The sequence below is a fragment of the Pollicipes pollicipes genome, unplaced genomic scaffold, assembly GCF_011947565.3.
Source record: "Pollicipes pollicipes isolate AB1234 unplaced genomic scaffold, Ppol_2.1 Scaffold_4881;HRSCAF=5763_pilon_pilon_pilon, whole genome shotgun sequence".
Classification (NCBI taxonomy): domain Eukaryota; kingdom Metazoa; phylum Arthropoda; class Thecostraca; order Pollicipedomorpha; family Pollicipedidae; genus Pollicipes; species Pollicipes pollicipes.
Window position 1 is genome coordinate 43,275,391 of NW_023596576.1, and position 17,014 is coordinate 43,292,404.

Genomic DNA, 17,014 nt, shown 5'->3' on the forward strand with positions numbered 1-17,014 from the left:
CAAGTGGTGCCGGGTCGCGATACGTTCAACGGAAATTTGAATAGCATCACAGAACGAATGGACAGGTGATAACAGGCGAGAGGCGAATAACCATACCACAACCTCTGACGTGAGATTAAAGCGCATCGAACGCCACGCGCCGGCGCATAGCGACCCCGACTCGAAGTAATCACGAGCAGGATAGGCACGCTGCCAGGAGCCAACCCGCGGCCTCGTACCTTGCTCGTTGTCTTCCACCAGTTTGGAGAGCATGGAACGGATCGGCGGGATGCAGAACGTGTTGAGGATCATCACCAGCGGCGCTGAAGCCGAGGCGAACGGTTAGCGGGCGCTCCACTGGGCACGTGGCGCTTAACAATGGCATACATATTGGGAATAACAAGTAACGCATAATCGTATGTGCGTTCATCTTAGCTGAGCATAGTACGTTTACGTTAAGAAAAAGGCAACACATAATGCTCAGCAACACAAGGCATCCGAGATTGATTCGCTTCAGCAGAACACCTAACGGGCTATCTCACCACCACGCAACTCCAAAGACGGCATCTCCTCGCGCCAATGCGGCTTCAGAAGCCCACTGATAATCGGAGACCACGGAACCAACGATTCATGAACCCGCGGGGGCCCCTCGACGCGCTCTCCTGCAATACAGCTTCAGTCTACGGCGCAGCGATGTACCTATGAAGAGCATGGCCTTATTGACGGCGAACCCGAGCCAGATGAGGCCGAGGATCTTCGAGGTGAGGCCCAGTCCGGACAAGGCGGTGTCACTCAGCGGGAAGTAGCGCCGCGACAGGGGCATGCCGACTGAAATGCGCCCGCGGCACGCCGGGTCAGGTCACCACGGCACGGCACGGCACGGCACGGCCAGGCGGGGACGGATCGGCTGCAGCTCGGTCAGCTGCGCCGACCAGCGCGTCCAATAGGTGGTGGTGAAAAGCCCCAAATAAAATTGGCTTAGCTACCCGTTTGTGAATTAAACAAAGGGCCGACTTGCTGTTTCTCAGCATTTTGGCTGAAACTGACGTTATGTGTTCCTTGTAAAGTAGTCGATAACTGCCTTTCCAGCAAAGATAGGACCTGTTTCAGAAATCCCAGCCTATCAACTTTTTTCAAATGTAGACCCAATGTTTAAGAAATGTTGCTTTAGATACATATTATATATATATATATATATATATATATATATGTATTTAGCAAAAACAAAGAACGTTCACGCAATGTTTGCATTCTCCAGGTGCTGTTTATCTGGTTCACCTACTTGGCCTCTGAGGACGTATTCTCTATCTAAATTTTTAGCACTCTTGGTGCAGCAGGATGTCTTTTTTAAAGCAAGGAATGAGTACCCACTCTTGCATTGGTGAGGTGGGCCTTGTGTAATGTACCTCGTATTCATTCATTGCGTACGACAAACTTCTTCCATCAAAAGAGATTTCAGGTCTTAATACTACGTCTCACCACAGTCGTAGAAGTGATATGAATCCGGAACAGATGTTTCCCACATTTAAAAAAGGTTCAGGAATCATTTCATTTCTACAGCCGTGGTCAGAGAGCCTCACGGCCAAAATGGCATTGTGATTTATAACAAAATGCATACACAGGGCTAAATTATGAGTTGTATTATTGAAAAGACCATCTTACCGAAACACGCAAGATCCAGGGCAGTGCGCACGTAGCGACCGCAGGGGACAATTGCTCCCACCTTATACGATCTATTACATGCATTAGCATGCGCTTAAATGAATACTCACACGAAAAATGTATACACGTCAAACTAAGCTTCAAATTTTCATAAAACTTAATACATGTAGCAATAAGGATATCATGGACGTGCCATATTGTTTTAAGCCATGTAACAATTTTGGTGCACCTGTGACCCAGTGAACTATGTTTCCAGTGACAAACTTCGAGTTGCACTCCCCCCCCCCCCCCCCCCCCCCCCCGGCATCGCGAGATGCTACCTGCGCCCCGGGGACACCACACACTCTGAGCTTCAAAGAGATTTCCTGTTCCTGAACAGTTCTAGAAATTTCAATAAGGAAATGCCTCTCCTACTGGCGAAGTATTTTAAACCAGGTCAGCAGCCCTTGGAGGACGCAAAAAACTACCCGGGCTTTCTTATTAGTGCCAGAGATACGTTTGATAAGCAGTTGAGCTTTCAATGAAAACAGCACGGTGTAAGCTTTCCAAAAACCGGGCCCACCTTCGCTGAAAAGCAATTTCTAGACCACTTTAAAAGTGACATAAATCCGTTGTTTTCTTGCCGACATGCGGAAAACAGCCAAAATCGGCAAATTTTCAAATATACAAGTAGGTGACTGAATCAATTTTATTTAAGAAAAATTCTACGGTCGCTTTCGTCTTCGTAGAGAGCAAAAGAAAACACTCAGCTCCACGAAATCATGAATCACATTTTTTTTATCACAACGTATTGTCCAGGAACAGACCTTTTTATATCTACACGCGCGCACGCACGTGCGCGCAATTAACAGTTTCAACGGATTCGAAGAAAGATGTGCGGTGCAATAAATGCAAGAACACTTACTTAGAAGGGCAGCCGAGGAAATTCCATATTTATAAGCAAAATAGGCGAAGTACGTCGAGTCTTCCACAGCTAACGGTGCATCTCGGACGAACAAGTACGTGGCATGCATTTCCCCTGAGGACAAAACAAACACACGGACTCACAATTGACGCACACGGATGTCCAAGTCCCAAACCCAAAAAGCCAGCTGAAGCCAAAAGCGACGACCCGAAGCTCAAACCGATCTCGGCTGCTTCCCTGGGCTAAATACCATGTCACAACTCAGGTCAAAAATACCGTTCTGAAACATCGGCGCGATGTCCACGACTGTTGAGGAGGTCTTTGATTACGGCGAAAAAACTTAACCTGGACAAAAACGCCTCCAACCTGCGTCGACCGCCTGACTACGGTGGGGAGACAGCATGGACGAAATGCAACGTTATCGGTACTGAAGGGCAGGGGGGGGGGGGCCGGGGGGGGGCAACTGGACCACCACATTATGGTTGCCGAGATCACGAAAAATGCATTACACAAACTTGACAACCCGACATCTAGGGAAGCCGCTCATACGCAAGGTGAGATGGTGATGCCGAACCGAACCCAAGACAAGATAACGACATGCCGAGGTAAGTTGATAGTTCTGATGTATAGGACGCGACGGGGCTCACTTCAAGACGGCAAATAAAAACGCGCCAAGCCGAAACAGCACATTGCCCCAGTCTGCGACCAGCCATAAACACGACCCAGTCTGGTCGACGCGTTTTGCTCGCAGTTTGCTTCCAGCAGCCCCTTGGCTAAGGCTTATGAAAACTGATAATTAATGCTAATCACTTGTCTATTGTGAAAATGAACGACACGGCAAGAGCCCAAGCCGCACTCCAGCTGTGACCAAAGGCACAAATGATTTGATTTGGACAAGCCCGTGGCCTTTTCTTTGAGATCCGAACGGCAGCACAAAAGCAGGGTGCCCGAAATGTGGCATGACATCTGATAGCGACATAGCTCCCGATACATCAGTGCGTAACGCCTCAGGCGCGCTGCGACACTCCCTGACGACTCGAGGCCCCACAAAGCACGCGCACGAAGGGACGAAGCCAAACGGACACCGCAAGCCCACCGTCACACAGAAGGCCTGGGTTCAGACTGGAGACGCCAGACGACGAGACGGCTGACGGGACGCGGCCCCGGCCCCCGGCGGCGGGCGGGCCGCGACCCGAACCCCTTCGCCACTCACTAATCAGCGTCAACGAGCCGACGGCGTACTTAAAGCTAAAGTAGGCATTGTACACGCTGTCGGCGAGCTGGAGCGGCGCGTCCTTGATGTAGAGGTACGTGACGTCGTTCTCGCCTACGCCGCCGCCACACGCGTCAGTGCCGGGTCGGACCAGTGACCGGGGCGAGACGCGAACGCTCGACAACAGCAGCTCGGCATCCGTATTACGACGCCAAAAACAACCGCTCGATCCACGACCATCGGGTTTGCTGGGATGACAACCATCTCGTGCACGTATGTTTCACTGTGTGGGATACAAACGGACGGGTGTTCTTTCGGATAATTACAAGCCTTAAAACAAGGTAACAACAGTGAGGCCAAACACACTACAGCGCACTAGCATTCCGACCAGCCTCTGATAGCTCTGACTGATGGTGACGCGCGTTAACATTGCACCATCTGACCACGGCTGCAGCGCAGGCTGACCTGATGAGTTGAGCATGATGACAAAGCTGGACGCCAGCAGCATCAGGATGTAGCGCCTGCGACGGCCTTCGCGTGACCTCACGCTCGTCAGGATGGCGTCGAGAAGGTGCCGCAGACTGAACAGCTGCAAAACAGCAGACGTGCCAGATCGCAGCCCGCCTGCTGACCGACAGCAGACTCGTCGCATCGCGCCAGGTGTCGAATAACAAACACTGAGCTCACCCTTTCGGAGCCTGCCGACCGAACCAGATGGGACCAGTCTCTGCACCGGGTTATAAACGATACATGTACCCATCAGATGATCAGAGTACAACCGCGACCGATCAAGACATGCGACCAGCCGGCAGGTCTTTGACGGTTACGTCTGCACGTTCGATGCGCTGGAACTCCGTACAGCTCAGCGTTTGCTTCGAACGTGATGAACAGCTTCTGACACTATACATTTCAATTTCAAAACTGCTTAGCACCCAAACAGGAAAAATCGGATGCATGCTTCGCAATCCTGTCCAGTCGTGGGATAGGCCAAGCCTGAGACGGGGAGGAAAAAGGTTGATTGAAATGGTTGATTGAACAAATGCATATCAGAACCCCATCAGATAATTTCAAGCAATAAATGACACTAGCATCAGACTCGTTCACGACACACGCAGTGCGACTGCTGACACAGTTCAGCCACCCAGTTCCCTGTCCAGCCCGCCTGCTCCCTGCCCAGCCCGTCTGCTCCCTGTCCTGTCCGTCTACTCCCTGTCCAGCCCGCCTGCTCCCTGTCCAGCCCGTTTGCTCACTGTCCTGTCCGTCTGCTCCCTGTCCAGCCCGCCTGCCCCCTCCCCTGTCCATCAGCTCCCTATCCAGCCCGCCTGCTCCCTCTCCTGTCCGTCTGCTCCCTGTCCAGCCCGCCCGCTCCCTCTCCTGTCCGTCTGCTCGCTGTCCCGGCGTCTGCGCAGTGTCACGCAGCTTATCTGCGGTCCCCTGGCACACCTGTATCGGTTCGGACCCGTCCGCACGTTCACCGTCCTCACCTGGGTCAGCGTCTCGCACAGCGAATCGGCGGCGGGTGGCGGGCACGGTGGCGGCACCTCGCGCACCAGCAGCACCACGTACAGCACGATCGCCACGTTGATGATCAGCAGCGCGCAGAACGTCCAGGTGCGGCCGGCCTGTTCGAACACCAGCGAGCCGACGAACGGGCCGATGAAGCCCCCCAAGCAGCGACATGGCCTCCAGGACGCCGACACGCGCCGTCCGCGCGCCCGTCGCCGTCACCGCCGACAGGTACGACATCACGACCAGGATCATGCCGGCGAAGCCGCCCAGCGCGCCTGCCGACGCCGAGCGGATCGGTCAACCCGGTCCGCTGCGTGCGCGCGCGCCACGCGGGAGCTGTGGGGGTGTCGTGGTCACCGGCCAGATCGGTCGGCCCGGTCCGCTGCGCGCGCGCGCGCCACGCGGGAGCTGTGGGGGTGTCGTGGTCACGAGGCAACGCGACTTGGACCGGGCGGCTGGCCAGGGGCTTGCTGTGAGGTCCAAAATGATGTTTACTCGCGTGCAATAGAGCCTCCCTCACTAACGTTCCCTTTTATGTAAACTAACTGTGGGGTCTGTTTCACATTGCTCCCTTTTCTACTCCAGGACTGAGGACACGTAATAAAAAGCTCAATAAACGTGCAACACGCCTAACACAAGAGCAATGAATGCATGCATGCATTTCGATGGCTTCTCTGCGTGATTGCCATTATATCCCACTACTGGCCTAAAAAGCCGGGGCTTCCTGGGAACGTCATGGCAGTGCAGGATCGTTGTGGGATTTCCTACATCTACTCAGCACAGAAGTTTATATACCTCATTCGTGTAGCTAACTCCTACGCCACTGCACATGAAAGAGCATTTCACTGCCAGCAATCCAGTCCTTTCTATCATCGCCGACAACACACAACGCAAATGCAAGCCTTCTACTGCTGCGTTGGACGAGGCAGGGGCACCCAGACTGAAGGGAATGTTCCACATTTGAAGATATTGAAGCAAGCATCTGATATGATGGAATCAACTGACTTATAGCTATTGGTATATGCAAATGGAAAAGACCGTTCTAGACGAGATAATTTCTCTGTTTAGTTGATGTACTTGACAATGGGTCATCATCTCATTACATCATCATACCTTGCACAACATTCAATGAGAGCTAATCGACGGCCGGTTTGTTTGGAAACCGTGCTCACGAATGCCAGATATGAACGAATCGATCATGGTATTTTTCTCGGCTTTGATCGCCACATGGCCAACGGAATGACAGGATTTGAATGGCCTTATCATGGAACTGTGGATGCCTGTAGACCTCAAATAGTCCCCCGAAATAGTTTGCACATCTTCGCTAGCGTGTAACGCATAAACTAGAGCGGTTTAGGCCTTAATAAGGTCACGCACGTCAATTACACCGAATGATCTTCAAGATGGCTATTTCCGTCTAAAACCCGACACGAGCGTGGAGCACTCCTCTCAAGAGAAACGCCTCCTTTCTCCCCTACCCCTTCCACTCTCTGTCCACTTCGTCCTCTGACCTGCAACTCCGCTGGCCAGTATGACCAGGTCCACGGGCGCGGCCCGGTACGCCGACATGACCATGAAGACGAGCGCCGATAAAATCTGGCCCAGCGGCGGCAGCAGCAGCGGCACCTTGCGGCCGAACACGTCACTCCAAGTGCCGATGTAGATGCCGCTGATCACCGACGGCACTGCCAGTGCCACGTTGGACAAGAGCATCCAGTAAGAGGACTGGTCCTGGACCTCGTCCTCCTGAGGCTTGTGCTCGGCCAGGTCCAGGGTGTCGCACACGTACGAGCTGTACCTCTCTTGGCATACCTGCAGTCACCACACACGCGATGGGAGCGATCAGTGACACGACATAGTGTTGCACTACCAACAGCTCTTAATGACATACAACGATTTGTTTGCACTTAATGAGATGGTGCACACGCAGAACTGTTTCCAAGCAACATCCGTAGTGGCTGTCGAATGTCATCATGGCTGTTTCCTTGACGTTTGCCCACGGTTCCCCCTTTCCGAAATGTCTGTCTTCAACATGCAACCTATACCACCCGTAATGCATTCAGTGTGTTACTTGAGGAGCAGTATCCATTCGGTGGTTTGCAGACGTAGCGTACCGCAAGCAACTTGACCTGATCATCTGATTGTCATGCTTATTGTCTCTGCGTACGCATATCCTTTCAGCGTTCCTTTTACGCTATAATGCTTGGGCTTTCAGACGTAACAAAACACAACAAAAACGATAACCACAAAATAGATGAATAACGGAATTTCTAAATAAAAGACGATTAACAAAAAGATAGAAGACAACATAGCGCAGAACTCATGGACCGCTGTCGGTTTGGAGGACATGACAGTACCACAACAAACAGCTGACCCTTATCGGCATGTACGTCTCGTCGGCAGGTCGCACATACTGGAAGAGCGCCCATGTGCAAACAGATCCGAAGTGACCAAACATACTCGCATGCACGCGTTGTGTTCCGCGTAACCTGTCGTTTTTAACAAGATGCTGGCCTTGTTTATGTTTGATATGCCATGTTTATGCTAAATTTATGCTACGTTTATGCTAAACGTTTAAATGTACTTTCGGCGGCAATTAGGCATGCATGAAACGTTAAGAGTCGGAGTTTGTATGTTCCAATAACGACCTTCAACATACCAGGAGGTACTAGTCGGTGACATTGCAATAACGCCATTTAACTGATACCCCCTGGTACAACGAGTGTCGTTAGCTCAACATTCATAATGCCGAAAAACCATGAGCTGAAGGCATTTCTTTCTTATATAAAATGCGTGAAGCCGGCATGCAAGTGACCGCACGACAGTCGATCCAAGTCCAGGGCGGCGCCACATGCAGAGCTTCCGCCAGCCGCTCGAGCGCACGCTCACCTTGGCGTAGATGAGCGACTGTAGGGCCGTGTACTGCATGTACGAGCCGACCATGAAGAGGAAGAGCACGGGCTCCACGGTGACGGGCAGGAGTGCGCGGCGCGCCGCCCCCAGCCGCCCGGCGGCGGCGGCGGCGGGGGGAGCCATCAGCCGTCGTCGACCGCACCCGGCGGTGCGTGGGCGATCTCCCCGCACGCCGCCGTCCGGCTCGGCAGCTATCGCCCTGGGAACACGGCCGGTGCGCGGTCACACAGACCGATCACACCCAGCCTTGGGCCAGCTACACAGACAGCGCTGGCATACTGCCAGCATATGGGTATATGGGGCCACAGTTTAACAGTTGCATGTTCACTTGCGTCGAAACTTGTCGTTAGTCGCCGCAGAACACTTCAGATTTCCTGCCATCAGTGAACAGCGCAGTGTTTGCATCACTCTTCATCTCATCGGTTTGAAAATGGCTGGTTCCTCCAGGGATTGTTTCACACGTGTTAATCTACTTCTGAAGCAACAGCCATCAGTGTAAAGATGACTGTCAGGGTCTAGTTTCCCACAACACACGGCGGAGAGTGACAGCTGCTTTATTTCACACCTGATATATATCAGCAGCAGATTGATGGTGCCAGCGGACCTCTGTTTAGTGTGACTGGAAGGCGTTATCACGCCCAGAACAGGCATAGATGATGCATCAAAGAAGGATGTAGCGTTGAATGCTCCTACTATCCTTGCAACTAGTGCTAGTTGCACGCTAGCATTTTGAGCATCACCACTGATCTACCATGGCATCCATCAACAGCTCTTTGTTGGATCAATCTCAGAGCTCCATCAACAAATGCAGTACATGCAATGCATAGGTTTGTCTCATCCCTCTTATCTTTATTCTATGGCACATCTTTACCAGACTTTACCATCAACATTTGGTTGATGCCAAATCGGCACAGTACCAGTTTCTGTAAAAGCAACAAAACATGGTTTTCCTGTAGAAGCAGCACACAATGTTATGGCTGAACATTATCGCCATTGTTTCTCATGTATATTGATTCGCTGGCAATGTTAGCAAACATTTTGGAATGATTCCCAGCAGGCATCCTGCATCTCCTATATTGTTCTCAATGACTTCGCATCTTTAAACCAAATTGTTAACCCTGCACTTATAGATATAATATAGGTATAATTATGACCATGGTGACGGTTCATTGCAATCCCCCCTGTCAGTAACACTGCACAGTTGTCATCTTTTGTATCACCTGTTGTCATACCAAGTAGGGGCAACACAATTCCTGCAAAACCTGCCCGCCCTGCATTCACTGAGCTGTTACACATTCCTGCTCATCAGAAATAAGAGAAGATTCATAACTTGGACTTCTTTGATCACATGAAAACAGGTTAACTAAATCAGCAACCAAGGAGGCATCAAACACATGAGTAAACCTTGTTTTTAATAGCATAATGGACAAATTGAATGACTTATTTAAAAAATGACCAGAAATGCTTACATTCTGGCAGATTATTGCTACATTTCTTATATTTTGTCCTTGTGCAACATATTCAAAACCGGCGGGTTGCTTCCTTACCTTACCTTAACTTACGGTTATCAGGGAATTACAAAACGTCACTAGGCCTCTCGGTCCCGGTCTCGTCAGGCTTCCGGTCCGGTAACCAAACAGTCCCAAATTATGGGTAGATTCAGCGTGGAATGTCATGACTAATGTCCGCGCAATGCATATCAAGCCTAGACTTGAACTGTTCAATTGTGGTTGACGACACGACCGGGTGTGAAAGAGCGCTCCATTCGTTGATGACCCGTGTGCTGAACGAGTTACGACAGACGAGAGTCCTAGCTCGAAGTTTTCTTAGTTTCCATTAGTGTCCTCTCATCACCTCCGAGTTGGTCTTGTCAGAAACTCCTCTTCCGACAGCGACATACCTCCGTGAAACAGCTCGTACACTGTTGTCATGTCTCCCCTGCGACGACGGTAGTACAGGGAGGGCAACTGGAGGAGTCTGAACCTCTCAGGGTATGGCTGGTGCCTCACTTCATAGACAAGACGGGTAGCTCGTCGCTGAACCCATCCAGCCGCTTGTGGTCCAGTTTGCCGAACGAACCCCAGATGGCGTTGCCATACTCCAAGTAGCGACGTGCGAAGATCTTAAAGGGCAATGGTAACGTGTGAGCATCGATGTTGGCAAAATACCGCCTCACGACCGCCAGCGTCAGGTTGGCCTTGGAGATCGCATCCACCGTCTCCACGTGGGACTTAAGCCTATAATCCACAAAGATCCCGAGGTCCTTCTCGGTGGACTCGATCGCAACTTCGGCGCCATCCAAGAGGAAGGTCAGCCTCGGGTTGCAGTTCCCGATGTGCATTATTTTGCACTAAAGGGAAGCAGTCACTCCTCTGACCACTTGGCAAGGGCGTCCAGGTCAACCCGAAGAGGTGTGTCAGTCCCGGGCCTCGGGACACGGCAGCAGACCTTGGTGTCATCCACAGCTATCTTGGCCACGCTTCGCGCTAGTTCTGGCAGATCGTTCACGAAGATTATGAATAGCGTTGGTCCAAACACCGATCTTTGTGGGATGCCACTGACGACGTCGATCCAGTCCGACTTCGAGCCCTGGACCCGCACTGACTGGACACGCACTGACCGACTTCGAGCCCTGGATCCTGGACCCACGCACTCCCTGCATCCGGTGAGTAAGGGAAGCCCTGATCCGGCGGAGAAAATTACCTCTCACACCGTCAGCATGAAGCTTGGAGAGCAGACAATTATGAGGCACAGAATCGAAGGCTTTGGTTAAGTCCAGGCACGCCACGTCCACCGGCTCTCCATCCTCTACTGCGGCGCCCCAATCTGTCATGACTTCTAATAGCTGGGTGATACAGGACTGCTTTGGGAGAAATTCATGCTAGGCTGCATGAAGAAGCCCCGACCCCGAGAAGTCATTAAGTAGGGTATCACGAACGAAAGATTCGAGTATCTTGGAGGGAATGGCAATAAGACCGACTGGGCTCGCTGGGGACTGCCAGTTGCCTTTCTTAAAGGTCAGGACTACCTCGCCGAGCTTCCACTCCTGGGGGAGCCTTCCGGATGCCAACATTTTTCGGAAAAGCGTGCAAAAGGGTACTGCCAGGACGTCTGCGGACTCACGAAGAAGCCTTGGGTGGACATTGTCTGGCCCAGGGGCGCTCGAGGTCTTCAGAGCAACCAATTTATTTGCCACTGCCTGGGTAGAGATGTCCACGTCACCCATAAATGGTCCAGTAAAGATGCAAGGCAACATAGATGTAGCACTAGTCCACTCGTCCGTAAAAAACGTGCGAATAATTTATGGAGGACATTGGCCTTTCCTTCATTGCAACTGGTCAACATTCCAGCACAGTCAAGAAGATCTTCTACCCTGCATTTTGTGTGCAGTCTTGAGTTGGCATACCTTCAAAAGGCTTTTGGGTTTCTTTTGGGGTCTGCTACTAATTTCATCCCATGCTCTTTCTGAAGGTTTCCAGTCAACTTCCCAAGGCCATTGTGGCACCCCACAACCACAGTCTTTCCTTAGTCTTGTTTAGCTGCATGACCCTTGGGTTCATGTACCAGTTCTTCTTAAGTTTAGTCCTCCTGATGGAGCAAACCTCAGTAGTCCTGGTGATTCTCTCCTTGCAGAACTTGTAAGCATCCTTGAGGCTCAGGTTCTCCATCAGGGACCAGTCCATTAACCTGAGGGTGTCTGCCAGATGCTCATAATTTGTGTTTGTTAGCTGGCTGGGATGAGGAGTTCGCAGCCCAGAGAAGCAGACCAAAAAGCACCTGATAGCCATATGGGCACTGTTACTCAGGCCAATGAAGTATGCAATTTGATTCACCATCCTCTCTTCATTTGTGAAAATGAGGTCCAGAATGCTTAGACCTTCACCCACCTGGTAGCATCGTGACTGCTGGACATGCTGGAACAAAAAAACAAAACAGCCCTGGATGGTACCTTTCAGTGATTGCCTCTTTGGAACTGATGAATGCTCTGTTCCCCAGCCAATCTGAGGCAAGTTAATGTTGCCTACAACCATCAAGTGAGAAAACTGAGCTCTACATGCTCTATGAACAAGGTCTTCCAATGGGCACACACTACCTTGGATATTGCCTAATGGACTTTTGTATACGCAACCAAGTATCAAGGCATCCTTCCCACTCAAGGCCATCTTCAGCTGCTTGTCCCTTTCAACTGCTTAGAACATGGTAGAATGACCAAGTATAGTAGACTTATGCTGCAAATGCAACATAACAAAATTGAAGCCATTGCTCTACACCCAAAATGTACTGATAAAGATAGGGGTTTAACATTATTCACAACTTATTGGAAAGCATTGGGAATAATGCCAGAATTACCCAGTCTGCAACATGAAACATATTTTAACAAGATTTCATTTGGGCAAGACTGAAGCAGGGAATGATAATGGTGGTGGGTTGGAAAAACTTGAGGGTAAAATTTTTTAACTGGGGCAACTCATCTAATGCTTTTTTGGGACATTTAATGGAAACTTGGGGTTGGTACTGTGCTGGGGCACAGGCTTGGTAGAACCATTAAGCACAATGCTTCATACTATGGAGACATGGGATCTTGTACCAAATGGCCCATAACTGATGATTAGCGCCCCTGGGTATTAAGTCAGCTCGAAAAACTACTACTTGTATAGCTTGGCAAGTAGCTCGATCAACTTCTTATCTCGCCAATTAGTTCCACAAACTGTGCTGGTCATCTCACCTGCCCAGAACCGGGTCTCCGCCAACAGGTCCAACAGGCTGTATTTCTGTAGTTCTCCGATTTCGAGTATTTCTATTATCTGTCACAGGTTCGAGCCCCGCGGGCTCCAGCCAGAATCATGCTCTTTACACATAATGCGATTTCATGCAGCCAGGACTCGGAAATGTCACTTACGCGGCACAAATGCAGCAGAAATTTTCACTCGAACACTCCTAATTTACGGCCTTCTCAGACATTGTCTGGAATTCTAGTGAAACGGGGCTCCATTTGAAGTTTCATCGTGCCCAATGCAAAACCACACTTTTCCAGTACAACTGACAATTTACCACTAGATTTTTTTAGCACGCTGGCTTAGCAAAGCAGGCAATGGTTTGGCGCCGTCAATGCCTTACACCGTTCCATGCCGTACAAGGGTCGCTGCCTGGGTGGCCTTCTCGGTATGCGAAACTAGTTACCTGGTTGTATTCATGCTCATATCACTTTTAATTACCGTTTACTCTATATCATAGTTTATTAAGATCATCATAACGCTAAAAATGCGGCGGATAACTAGATTAGGCATTGCTGTGTCTCCATGCCTGAGTTATCACTTTGAGTTTCTTCGTAACATTGCTTTGAACGAAGCGCACGACCGGTAATTGGCTGTTAGAACTGCATAACGCAGTGTGTTCGGTAAATACGTTGAGTACCACTTGCGTAACAGTGCTTACACCATTACCATTTTCAACGAAAGCCATGATTTTTCTAAAACTGCTTCTCTTTTCCATTCATATGAAGCATTTAGTGTTATCTACCTCGCTCTCCACACGGTTTCGCACGCACAATCATACAACATTGCACGCCAGCGCATAATCAGGTCGTCATATCCATAGCAGCTCTTCTCCCATGCTTTCAGGCCACGACACACTATTTCGCCAGGAAGCCAAAACGCCATCTGCGCCTGGAGTGGCAAAGTCGCCGACCCTCCCGTGGATGAACATATTACGGCACTCGCGCTCGAGATTCTCATTCCCCTTTCATCTTACCTCCAGTTTGATCCTGCATCCTCGTGGCAGCCCATTTGTCTGGTCCAGGCCGTATGCGAGAGCTTATAATTGGATCGAAGTGCCCCCCAGATGGATGCTGCCACCCGAACGCCAAGCGCACGCCTCGCGGATCAGTCCCCAGGTGCGTGTTGAGGGATTCTCGTGTGGCGGCACACGACAAATACGTATAAGCACGCACGATGAATGTGTATGCATTTAATGCCGCTGATATACCGCTATCAGCTTCCAGTACACAGTTGCCCGATTCCGGCATTCGTTTTATTCCGTAGACTCTTCGCCAAACCTCTCGCGACGTTCGCTTCCCGGCCGCAGCGGTGATTTGCAATAACATGGCATCTTAGTCACACAATTTGTATTGTGCAACGGATTTGCAGCTTACATACTTTGGCCCGTGATTTAATTTCAGCAGAAACGTCGACAGGGATGTCATTTGCTCAGAGGAAAACATAACGTCTTTGTTCAAATAATCCTTTAAATAATCCTATCAAATAAATAATCCTATTCAAATAATCCTATCATCTGTATCGGTCGAAACCGCAACAGCGTATCTCTCAGTACATGCAGAGCCGACCGCAGCGGTCTTTTGCAAAGGCACAACGATACTTTGTTAATGCCATGTAAATGGCTCTTCGAACCACAAGACCTTTTTTCGTTCAAGTCACCCCTTTACAGCGCACTACAAAGGGTGGCCGTCCGACCAGCAGCGTAATGCCCAGAATACGACGGCCCGTGAAATACGCCTATAATCCGCATGAAAGGCGAGAATGTAAGTATTTTACTTAGCTAGTAGGACTATTAACTGCAAATAGAATGTTTATGTCCGAGTCTGGTTTCGATTTTATTCGACCGACATTTCCACAGCATCTCAATGAAGGCTGGCGACCAGACGCAACGGCGATTTGCTAAGTTGCAGCATAGAATTCATCACACTGTTATCAGGGATAGGTCTCTGCTGGTAGTTTTCTCGAAGTAGTTACTTGATCCCTTCTATTATTACGCTCGGCGGGTGCCATCACATTTGCACAATGCTATTGTCGGAGGACTATCGGACGGCAAGGAACATCAGCCATCGGGCCATAATTACCAATTTTGTTGAAATCACCATTTACGGCGTATGTAACGTGTAAGTCGTGTAAGTGTGTAACCACGGCAGTACGTGCAACTGCGGCAGTACTGCGCCATTGTCAACGCGTCAGCCCGCATTACCCTGTATGCTAATTATTAGATAAGCCGGATGCAATTACTCATAGCCGTCTTTGCTTTTTGTAAAGGTTGCAGCATAGCGCGCCTCTGCCGCTGCTTCATGCGGGCTTACATGCGCATTAGTATTGCATAACGCGGAAGGTTCTAGAACGCCCCATCCCCAGTGTTTGGAGGCCGAACGCCGGCGCCCTCCAGCGGGCCCTCCGTTTATAGTCTGATGCATCCTGCGTAGCGTCAGACGGCGGTGACGGTCAGAGAGAAGCGGGCGCGGCCCGACCACCAATGTCGTGACGCCGCATTGCTTGAAGGGGACCTCGGACCGAACATAACCAGCTTTTCACTGCCGTTCTCTGATGGACGTTGGTGAAATGAAGAACAACGCTCTGAAGACCGAAACGTTACACGCATTGCTTATGTCGGCCAACAAAGATGCGCATGTGTGCATTCGATGGTGCTGACTAGGGCAATAAGCTGCCAATGAACACACTCGCCCGATTCAGGTTGAATTTTACTTGGTCGACACTCCTACAGCGTCTCTCCCGATGCTGGGGCATGCCGGCGACAGCCATTTGCAAATTTACGGTGACCAAATGTAAATACTTTCAGTCGCGAGTGGCGGGCTGCAACTATGTGCAACTATGTCATTGTGGGATCGCTGTCAGCCGGCAACGTAGTAATGCCCATTGTGCGACCTAGCATGCGTGCATTCAATATCGCTTGTGTAAGGCTATTAGCTGCCAGCACAGCAAGCTTCTCCGATTCGGGTTTCCTTCTTCGATGGGCCTTCTGACGGCGTCTTACGGAATGCTGGCGCCGTGCCACACCGGGGATTTGCAAAATTATGACGATAGATTTAGACATTTAGTCGTGCGCATCGCGTGACAGCCTGTGCACACGATGTCGTTGTAGGAGCATTTTTTGCCGACAATAGAAATCGCTCTTCGGCCCACGTGACCTTCGGCCGACGGCCTGTCGATAACATGATGGACAGAATACGGTGGCCAGGAAAAATCCATATAACCGCTCGCAAAGAGTGTGAGTGTACGCACTCGATAGCCTCGCTACGGCGTTCTCAGCTGTGAACACATCCCACCTGTACGGTTACGGTATCCTTTTTATTCCGTGGATAGCCCGACAGGGTTACCCGCTCAACAGCTTTGGCCAAGCGAATTGGCCTTTAGAAAATTTACGTCGTCCAAACCGGCGTTGAGAAAATTGACGTCGTCCAGGCTGAAAGACAATTAGTTGTGTACGGAGGGTCCACCACGTGCAAATGATTTCATTGTTGGCGCACCACCAGTCACCAATGTATGTTGCAACGTACTGGTCAAAACACGGCAGCACGGGAAAAAACTTATAATCCTGCACGAAGAGTGCGTTTGTGTGCATTAGGGTACGCTAGCAGAGTAAAATCAGCTGCCAGTGCAGCGCACTTCCCCGTTTGGTGAAAATATTGATTCGGTCAACCACCGAGAGTGCCCCACCTCAATGCTGACGGAAATGCGCCAGCGGCGACCTACGAAGTCACGTCGTTTAATTTGAAATGCGTTTGGTGGTGTGCGTCGTGTGTCACCACGAGCACGCCATTTTGTGGATTCACGCGATGGGATTTTGTGAGCGCTATCGGCCAGCAATGTAACCGCTCATCCGCCACGATCTCTTGGCGTAAATCATCCCTAGAAGGTGCATTGCTTGTAGTGGGCGACCTGCGCATAGTGTGATAGCCAGAACACGGCAGGCCGGGAAAATTACTTTTACTCGCGCGCGAAGAGTTAAACTGTGTGGATTTGATAGCGATGGCAGAAGGCTATAGCCGCGTGAATTTGGTAGCACTGGTATAAGGCTACAGCTAACATCGC

General features: G+C 50.5%; 1 pseudogene; it reads right to left on the reverse strand.

The window, feature by feature from the left end:
- The window catches only part of LOC119100426 (proton-coupled folate transporter-like), a 15,201-nt pseudogene extending 2,162 nt beyond the window's left edge, over positions 1-13,039 (reverse strand).
- Positions 13,040-17,014: the final 3,975 nt, after the last annotated feature.